Raw genomic sequence first — 10242 nt, 5'->3', positions numbered from 1 at the left:
TGCTCCGCTACAAGCAATCCGCAATATGTGGGAGCAACGCTCCACCACAAAACAATCCCTAAATATGTGGGAGCTACGCTCTACCACAATAATCCAGAATATGTGGGAGCTACGCTCTACCACAAACGATCCATAACATGTGGGAGCTACGCTCTACCACAACAATACATAAGTGCCCAAAGCACCTAACTATCTAGCTAGAGACTGCACGAGATCTCTCTATCACAGATCACTGTGGGTAGCCTAGGGTATAACCACCCAATAAGCAAATCAAATCCATAGTCAACTCTATCATCCTCCTAGTGGGTCGATCACCCACTAATGGGAGAATTAGTTGACAGGGTAAAACAACCAATATCATAATGTAGACATTTAACATTCTACATTTAACATAGGCAGAATCATCATGATGCTACCAACCATACATCTGACACACGTGCACACACAACATATGTATGATCGACATAATCCTCCAATTAGTACACACCAAATATACTCACATCATAGGTATAAATCACCGTGATACCTCCAACAATGTATACCGAACCCGTGTGCATATATCATCGTAGGTAAAATCAACAATACCCCTCAAACAACACTCACATGACAAATATACACATATGCCAAGAGTATAATCAACATATACTTCAAATAAGGCATACTAAACCCAGGTGCACTCACAAATCACACATAATCAACAAGATACCTCAGATACCACACCAAACACATATGTACATATCACAACACATATTTAAATCGATAAGATACCTCCAATATGTCAATCAGGCACGTACAACTAACTAAATAGCTATAATACACAAGGAACCTACAATAACCATATCTAGATGGGAATACCCACACTATCTGCAAATGAACTATCCATCATAGAACTCCTTCAACTCATAACAATCATATGTACATGAAACAAAGATAGGAACAATCAACATATTTGACCCAATCAACCTGACATTCCGAAACGGCAGGGTCACCTTCTAAGTTATCCAACTAGATACATACCGTCTAAAATTAAAGTACCCATAGAATATGATACATCGATCCTTTATAGACTGACCAAAATCGACAATGATATACGATCAACTCAGTCTTTTCCACGTCAGTACAAAACATGTACTCAAATGTGCTCTAAATACCAAACTAAGCACAAACAACCCAAAGATTCAGATCGGACCAATAAAGCTAAATCGGTCATCTATTAACTAATCAAGAATACCTTAATCTTCCATAAGCTACTAAGGTATATCAATCTACGACTACCCAAGTTGACAAGCGTAAGTCAGTCTTCCACTGACCAATCTAACAAGAGTAAATCGATTATCTACTGATGTAATTAATTAAGATAAAATGGTATACTACTGGCTAGGTCAACATGAAGATATAGATACTATCCACTACCCAGCTAATACTAGCAGAGGCTGGTATATGCCTCAATATGCTAATCAACTAGTAGTAATAGAAGCTAATACTACTAATGGTATGATATGAAAAATCAACAGAGACTATATTCCTTAATCTCTATTAAGGTTGATCAAGATCAGTGGCTAACCCATCACATATAATATGTGCTACAACAACCAGACAGGTACTAAATAAAAAGTGCTAATACATGTCATAACTATCATGGTCAACTATGCATACACTAACAGAAGTATATGATAACAGTATACCAAGATACCTCCTATAGCTTGGAGATGTCCTGCCGCTACCAGGTTCCAAAACCCGAAAAGTCACATCAAGAAAACTAAAACACGAAATCCAAAAACACAGGAAATACGACCTGTAAACTGTGCTCTGATACCAAATAAATTGGTATCAGATAAATCTCGAAAATCCAAAACACATAGCAAGTATCGTATACCTGCTCTGATACCACTAAATTGTCACGCCCCGAGAGAGTCCCTGTCCGAAGAAATTTCGACAGCACCTCCCCTGTACGGGTGACAATCTGAAGCATTTCTACAGGCAAAATATACATCAGCCACATACGGCTGGAATATATACACAACCACGCAGTTAATAATCTTAGCCTACACGGCTGGACAAGTATAACAACAACCACGCAGTTATATATATTTAAAACAACCCACTCGACTGAAACCAAAACCAACACAGCAGAAATACATAAAAACAAGCTCATACAAAACAAAACAACAAACTGCTAGCCGGCTAGGCTTACACCACACAACGACACAATACTCTGAAAACAAAACTGGAACACACCAAGCCAAAAACACACATATCATATACCAAGATAAAATAAACAAGAAGGCGGAGACATGTCTTCTGATGTGACGTGGGGACCAGCAGGCAGGATACTCCAAGCGACTCCATAAACAATCTGGTATCTGAAAAATATAGAGTCCACAGGGGTGAGTTCAACAACTCAGCGAATACCAATAGACATGCCTAGTAAGATATATCTAACAGCAATAAACATAGAATACAACTTCCTAATCATATATATAGGAAAGATGCAAAACTGAAAGGTAACTGAGGAAGCTGTACTCACCAGGAACTCCTATCCAGAACAAAAGGGTCATCAAACCGAAAATGTCCTAAATCCTGTATGCATGTCAAACATATGCATCCAACCAAAATACAACAAACAAATGCAACAAACACAATCACAAGAAATAAATGCATCAATGCATATGATGCCAATGATGCGTCCTGATCACCCCTGACGCCAGTCAGTCATCTCACATATAAATGGTGAGACCGAGTGGGTAGGGCTGTGACAACCGTGCACTCTGTCGTCACTGCTCCTGATGAGTGACCGAGTGGACGGGATGCTGTTGGAGTACACCTATCCTCCTACCCCAAATCATAAATAGGGGAGCGCAATGCTCTCATCTCCCGATACATGATGAAGGGGAGGAATCTCTACCGGCTATCACGCTGCGTCACACTACCCATGAGCGGACCAACGGAGCCAAACAAAGTCCCTGCTGCAACACACTCTGCCTGAATCGACCACTAACCCATGAGTGGTGGTGTGTGCAGATCCATGTAACTGGTGATGTGCTCAACAATAATGGAGTCGACTATCGCACAGCATGCAATCATGATGCATGACAATATCCTGATTATCATAGAAAAATTCATATATATATAATATGGGTACCACAATATCAGTAAGTCAAATTCACGGATCCAGGGTATACTGGTCCTCTATGATATAACAACCTATATCCTAAACATATCCCCCTCCATAACATCTGTACCAACAATATGCACAGATCAAAGAAAAAGGGTCTAGGTACACAAATTAGATATGATATACAAATAGAGATACACAAGTCAGGTATGGTATAAAAACCTAGGTATCAGATAATCTAGATACACATGCCAGAAAATAAAATCCAGAACCTAGTCCTAACCTCAGTAAGGTATGGTATGTCACTTACTCTAGGAACTAAGGTACTCATGGCAATAGTCATGAAACGTAAACATGGATACATAACAAACGGCCAACAGATCATGCTATGCTATCAAACTGTGACATACCAAAGCAAACATGATCATTGCTTGTAGCTATAAAATACTATGCATATCCAATAGACAATATCATAAAGATAAGTCAAGAGGTACCCGCCTTTATATGTAGTCTGTATCGCAATAAATCTCGTATCAAGACATCTGTCTCCAAACAAAGTCCTACAAACACATAATGCATAGTACAACTAGGTCAAATATGGACTAGTGAGCTAAATCTATCATGAACCAAATAGTTAACTTTACCCTAATCTGATTAGGAATCCATTCTCGTTAATCCAATTAAATTAAACTCAATCCATGAACCCTTATCATCCTACAAACTCACCAAATTTTGTCGTAGCTAATGGTGGCTCACGACTGAAAGGGTTTCACCATCGAAAGATGATCTACTGCTACCCACTCTTTTCTTGCTGACATAATAATGCCGAATCAACCAATCCAAACTATCATTTCATAAATGCAATGAAATTCTACACATTTCTTACCTCAATCCAAATATGTAGCCATTGTTGATGCTAGAACAAGGGAAATTGCTGGTTGGAGTGGCTGTCGAAACCAAGAACACCCCATAGCACAGAACCTCACTGTTGGAATCTACCTCAATAATTAGATCAAGTAAGGGAATCAAGAAATTCAACAAGATAATCCATCTCTATTCAATTTCCAGCAATAATTCTGCACACTACCTCTTCTCCAATCTTATTACCTCAATCCACAAGCAAAGGTAAGAAGGTGCAACATCTGATCAGGAGGAAAAAAGGAATGAAACTGATCCACCCCATTTCCTAAACTAGAACAAGAAGGATTAATGTAGAACAGAGCCCAATCAACCGAAATCCGGCAACACCTTACCTTAAAGATCGATGCTAGGGCACGGAAGGTGAAGCCTGCTGTGGCCCTGTGCCGACGATGAAGAGTCTTGGCGCTAGGCGGTGGCTCGGCTTCACAGAGAAGAGGAAGAAGTAGGGACCTCGGCTTGCGATGGCGACTACTAAAATCTAGGGCTCGGCTCGAAGAAGGCCGGCGCTCGGGTGGAGAAGGAGAAAAGAGGAAATGGTGGCTCTCGTCGCCAGCGGCCTGACTTTGGGCAGAGAAGACAGTGAGATCGGGAGAAGGTTTGGTGAGGAAGAAGATGAGAAGTGGGGAGAAGAGCTTCCATGGGCGTTTAGGGCATCGGTGAAGATGAAGAAGAGGTGCGTCGGTTTCGGTGGTGAGGCAATGAAAAACGGCGTTTAGGGGAAGAAAGAAAAGAAAAAGAAAAGAATATAAATAAATAAACTTTTCCTCTCTTAAATGGGGTAGCCTAAACAGGCTTTCCCGAGGCCCTGTTTTCATCCCCGTAAACTCATCCATATGAACTCCGAAAAATTCTCGAAAAATTTCTAAAAATTCCGGAAAATTCATTTATCCTTATTCGTCATTTTTTCGGTATTTTACAGTACCCCTACCCACGATCTAACCATCGCGAGTTGCTCCTAAGCGATCCTACAGAGCCTTAGCCCGATGTCCCAAAATGTTTTGTGACGAAACATTGTCGTTACGGAAAAATCTTCTCTGTAGTCGAAGCCGACAAGTGTCTAAACACTTGTGCTTCGCTTCTACAAGAAAAAAATACCCTTTAAAACTATAAAAATCATGAAATTACAGAAATTCACAGAATGTTTATTTTTCATAAAAACCAAAATAAACTCGTACACGCCTTCGCACGTGGCTCTGATACCACTGTTGGGTTTTTAGGGCTCCGAAAATCGCTTTTTCGTGTCGCGAAAACCCCGAAACTCCCTAGCCAACGGATTTGTGCGAAGAGTATAGAACAAAAATTTTACATGTACGAGTTTCTTACCTAGATCTACTCTTAGATCTATATATTTAGAAAATTACCCTTGATGCGTGCCCTTTTCGAATCCCGCTCGTCCAAGGAAGTGCCGGATCTCAAGATTGTCAACGTAGACAATCCTCTAGAAGTATCCACACGAACAAGATGTGTTCTCTAACACACAAGGATGGAGAAGAGAACACCACAAGTGTGCTAGCACTTCTTGATGCTCTCGGATGGGATTGGAAGTAGAAGAAAGGAAAAGAAGATAACACACTCCTCTAAAAAAATCTCTGTGACTTTCACTAACCTTTCTTCTTGGATTAGACTCACTCTCCTTTCTTCTCCCTTGCTTGAAACCCACGACCAAGAGAAGAGAAGGAGCAAAAAGAGAGCTTGAGGAAGAAGATGATGTGAATGTGAGTGAATGAAAAATTCATTCTCATTCAAAACCAAAAAGGTAACCCCCATTCTCATTAAATGTGGCCATTAAAGAGAATAGATTTGTAACCCCCATGAGGTGACACACTTTGATGATGTGGCACATCATCATTAGTCCTCCTAATGCCAAATCACTAATGATGTGGCAAATAGTCAAGTCAAACTTGACTCTTCCTCTTCCTCTCAAGTCAAGTCAAACTTGACTTAATCTCTCTCATGGTTGATCTAATCCAACCATTTAATTCAAGCTAATTTAATATAATGAATCTAATTCATTTAATTAAATTGATTCAATGAGTCATAATCTAAATTAGACTCATTGAACACATGAATCAACATGAGTCCAACTCAATTAGCCCAATTAGGATTACTCTTAATCCAATTTGATTTATCAAATGAATCTAATCCTCTTGGTTCATCATATGAACCTAATCTCCATCCACTTGTTCTTTGTGTGTGACCCAATAGGTTCTTGTAACATTGGCAATGTCCCTAAACTCATTTAGAAGCATAAGTAATGAGCGGTATCTAGCAATACATCATTACTACCCAAGTTACAAGAATGTTGAGATCCAACATCATCTTGTGACTACTAATTGTGACTCCTCACAATATATGACAAGTGTCCTTCTATCCTAGACATCTAGATTGATCATTGTGAGGCATAGACCGTGTCATCCTCTGACCAATCTAAATCTTGAACTCCAAGTAGACTCACTAAATCAAATGAGCTCAATATCTCATATTGACTCATTTGGGCATGGCCATGCACTTCGTGGTCTCACTCTATCAAGAATACCGATGTCTCTCCCGTCATATAGGAGGGATAGATCCCATCTACATCACTCACATCCCTCTGCATAATTTGTTACATACCCAGTAATCGCCTTTATAGTCCACCCAGTTACGGGTGACGTTTGACGAAACCAAAGTACATAACTCCTTATGTAGGGAACCATGGTGACTTCAGGTCTAAGGACTAGTAGTCATACTAATAGCCACATGAGAAAGTATATGACACTCATATAATGATCCATGATACTTTCTCATGGCGGGTCATTCAGTATACATTCTCCAATGCATACCCATGTGTCAACTTGATATCTCTATATCCATGACTTGTGAGATCAAGTCATCGAGTTGACCTACATGCTAGTCTTATTGCATTAACATTGTCCCCCTGAATGTTAATACTCGACTAGGAATGATTAAGAGTAGTGTTCCCTATATCATCTCACTATTGATTCAACCAATCGATTGATATAGGTAAGAACCTTCTACTCAAGGACGTTATTATACTTAGTTTATTTGGCACCAATACAAGTAAGTATAATAACCAAAAACCAAATGCCTTTATTTATATAGAATATGATACAACAAGTCCATAATACAATCATCAAATGATTGACTCTAGGGCTCTAGCTAACATCAACAAAATACAATAGTAGAAAAAAAGAATAGATCTCTACTTGAAGCCTCTAGGACTATGCTAAATGAATACAACCTTCCAAAATATTTTTTGGCGGAGGCTGTTAGCATAGCCTGATATGTACAAAATAGAACCATAATTAATAAAACTTATAATAAAACCTCATTTAAACTCTATTATAGCAAACAACCTAATATCAAATACTTTAAAGTATTTGGAAGCCCAACCTACATACTAAACACAAGAGAATACTTAGGAAAATTTACCTCAAAAGTAGAAAAAGAAATTTTTGTAGGTTACTCATTAAACATTAGAGCTTGCAGAGTATATAACAAGGTTACACTAAGAATTGAGAAAACCATAAATGTAAAGTTTGAAGAATCTACCTTGAACTTAGAACCAACTCAAATTCAACTAATTAACTTTTTAAGAAGTAGTACAAGTTAAGGGGGAGAAAGTGAAAATCTAAGTCAAGAATATGAAGAAGAACATCAACCAAGAGGAAATGAACCTAATAGAACAATAAGGGTTAACCCAAACCATCCACTTGAACAAGTAATTGGTGACCCAGACCAAAGAGTCCAAACTAGATCAACCCTCAGAAACCTAAGTCAAATATCTCTAATTTCTAAAATTGAACCCAAAACAATAGAAGAATCCATACTCGATCCAGACTGGATTATAGCCATGCAAGAAGAAGTAGCCCAATTTGAGAGAAATAAAGTCTGGGAATTAGTACCACTACCTGATAATAAAAAGGTAATAGAAACAAAATGAGTATTCAGAAATAAGCTAAGTGAAAATGGGGAAATTATTAGAAATAAGATTAGACTAGTGGCTAAAGGGTTTACTCAAGTAGAGGGGCTTGACTATGATGAAACTTATGCCCCAGTAGCTAAACTTGAGTCCATCAGAATGCTATTTAGCTATGCAACCCATAAGGGATTTAAATTTTATCAAATGGATGTTAAGTCCACCTTCTTAAATGGGCTAATAAAAGAAGAGGTCTATGTAGGTCAACCACCAGAGTTTGAGAGTTAGATCATCCTGACTATGTCTTTAAACTTAAGAAAGCCTTGTATGGTCTTAAACAAGCACTTAGGGCTTGGTATGAAAAGTTGACCTCCTACCTAATTTTCAAAGGATTCAACCAAGGACAAATTGATCCAACACTATTTGTAAAATCAATCCAACAAGATATCTTTATAGCTCAAATATATGTAGATGATATAATCTTTGATTCAACCAATTCAGAATTTTTACAAGAATTTATAACCTTAATGGATCAAGAATTTGAAATGAGTCTAGTAGGTAAACTAACTTATTTTTTAGGATTACAAATTAAACAAACTACTGAAGGGAATTATATTTATCAACAAAAATATATCAAAGAATTACTTAAAAAATTTGGAATGGAAAATGTCAAAGAAATAAAAACACCTATGAAAACTAACACAACCTTAGATAATGACCCTAATTGAAAACCCGTAGACTTAAAATACTATAGGAGTGCTATAGGCAGCCTCATATACTTAACTGCAAGTCAACCTGATATTTAATTTGCAGTTAGTATGTGTGTTTGATACCAAACCTATGCTAAGGAATCCCACTTAACAAATGTAAAAAGAAATTTTAGATATCTAAAAGGAACACTAAATGTAGGAATTTGATATCCACGAACAACTAATTTTGAACTAATAGGTTACTCTAACTGAGACTATGCTAGTTGCAAACTAGATAGAAAAAGTACAAGTGGTGGATGCCAATTACTTGGACCATCACTTGTTAGCTGGTTTAGTAGAAAGTAACACTGTGTTGCTTTATCCACTATTGAGGTAGAATATATAACAATAGGAATGTGTTGCACAGTTGTAATGGATGATGCACGCTTTAAAAGATTTTAATTTAAACTTCAAAAATACAGAAGTACTAATTGACAATATTAGCTCAATTAACTTAACAAAAAATCTAGTGCATTATTCAAGAACCAAACACATCGAAATTAGACACCACTTCATCAGGGATCATGTCGCTAAAGGTGATATTGAACTCAATTACATTAAGCCCAAGTCCAACTTAGCTAACATATTTACCAAACCTCTCCTTGAAAGTAAATTTAGCGATTTACGTCGACAACTAGGAATGTGTTTAATAGACTAGGACCACTATTTTCAAAATTATTTTTCAAATAATTTGCAAATTCTAGGGTAAATTTTTTTTCTTTCATTTTTCTCAAAATTCCCTTATTCTTAGAATTTTTAAAATCAATTTTAACCTTAGTCTAGATCAAATCCATAGAAAGCATGTTCCTATAGATTTAGGACTTGAGCATCTCACCAACACATTGGTGCTACCTTGTTTGTGTATTGCCAAACTTAGAAAGGGGTGAGATGCATAGACATATTACATGAACTTAAGATACTTATATCAGTGCCTTCCTCTATTTGTCGCCTTCCTCCTCATTGACAAAACATTCCTCTTCCTCTCTTCATTGCCAAAATGTTCATTGCCTTCCTCTTCCTCTCTTTAGCCAGACATTCTGACTCGACGCTCTTGCTTCACGTCTCCCTGTCATTGTCGATTGGTCTCAGCAACTCGCCAAACCCTGAATCGCCAAAAGCTCCAGGTATTTTGCCTTTCACGATCCTTTTCTTTGAATTTATTTTTTTTCTTCCCCATTTCATTGTCAAATCTGAAGTGGGATATTAGGGCATTTTGAAAACTGTAAAAAGAGTAGAGATCTTCTTAAGACCAAATAAGAGCACGATGTTGTATTTGCATTATGTTTTGGCTACAAATCTTCTCGGGCTATAACTTATTGTTTAGGTTTGAATTGATATAAGTTCATTTTGCAAATCTAATTTAGTAATAATCAAATGTCTGTTAGAGCTCATTTCATTCACATGCCTCACAACTGGTATATGCTTTGAGTACTCTGTCACATTTGTTGTTATTTTAGAACCACAAATAGGAAAATACAAGAGTTAATGCTCAAGATTATTTCATGCTTTATTGATTATGGCATTCTACATTGTTGTTG

The sequence above is a fragment of the Zingiber officinale genome, chromosome 1B (genome assembly GCF_018446385.1).
Source record: "Zingiber officinale cultivar Zhangliang chromosome 1B, Zo_v1.1, whole genome shotgun sequence".
Lineage (NCBI taxonomy): Eukaryota > Viridiplantae > Streptophyta > Magnoliopsida > Zingiberales > Zingiberaceae > Zingiber > Zingiber officinale.
This window is presented reverse-complemented; position numbering follows the sequence as displayed.